A 1,266-nucleotide genomic window follows, 5' to 3' on the forward strand; every position below is an offset into this window, starting at 1 on the left:
CCCCCCTGTGGCGCCGCCCATGTATGCATATGATATATGATACTAGTATATAGATGTAGTAGTTATAGATGATAGTAGTGTATATAGCATCCGTGGTCATGCAGTAGCAAGGCCTATAGATATAAACACGTGTTTATTTATAGGCATTGGTCAGTACTGAGAACAATAAATACAATATATATACAATATATATATTCAATATATATTCTTGAACAAGTATATATATTCAATATATATTCTTCTACAATATAAATACAATTGTTCTCGGGGTCAGTAGTGATCGTAACGTGTCGCTATAAGGGTTTTCGACTAATGCATTGTGGGAATATGACATTGAGTGACGTCGCGTGGGTATCTTGGGATAAGTAAGCATATCTAATAAGTTTCCAGTGTTGGAAGAAGTTCGTAGTACTAGTTAGTTTTCTTGATTTATTTTGTTCCATCTTCAGTAGGTGTGAACGAAAACAACAGTAACTGAATGTAAATGCAGACGTGTGAATTTCAAAGGTTAGCGATGATTAATTTCACATAGCTGTTAGTGCAATCAAATACAGGACTGGTTTGAATCAAATCAATCAAATTTGATCTGGCTGAGGCGTGCAATCAAATAGTGAAATACAGGACTGAACAGAAAAGTGGTGCCAATCCGGTTCAAGGATAGAGAACATGGGTCCCAATAAAACCAATGTCATTTACATCAATATAAATATAATATTATATCAATATAATAGGTTAGGGTTAGGTTAGGCACATTGGTTTTATTGGTACCCATGTTCTCTATCCGTGGGCTGCAAATCCACTTTAGCCTTTAACATTTAGGCACCTTAGGCTTAGGTATGATGAAGTGATGCACAGATTTCTGTGTATCATCAACTGATGCACAGACTTTCCGTATATCAAGGAATGATGCAAAAACCCTAACCCTAACCCTAGGCCTAACCCTAACAGTAACACACTTCGTGATACCTAAGCCTAAGGTTATACTTCATGACTTAGGGTTAGGGTTAGGGTTTTTGCATCATTCCTTGATATACGGAAAGGCTGTGCATCAGTTGATGGTACACAGAAATCTGGGCATCACTTCGTGTAGCTCTAGTACTATAGCCCGCGGATCGCTGCCGCAGGGCTATAGCACATTAGCGCATAGCTGTAATCTAAGCAAATGGTCCAACTGATGTGACCACAAATTTATCCACAAAACGTAAAATGATCGGGCTTTTTAACACTTATCTATCAACATGGACATCTCACCTATCTTTTTGAACA

Source organism: Priapulus caudatus, unplaced genomic scaffold (genome assembly GCF_000485595.1).
Source record: "Priapulus caudatus unplaced genomic scaffold, Priapulus_caudatus-5.0.1 Scaffold473, whole genome shotgun sequence".
Lineage (NCBI taxonomy): Eukaryota > Metazoa > Priapulida > Priapulimorpha > Priapulimorphida > Priapulidae > Priapulus > Priapulus caudatus.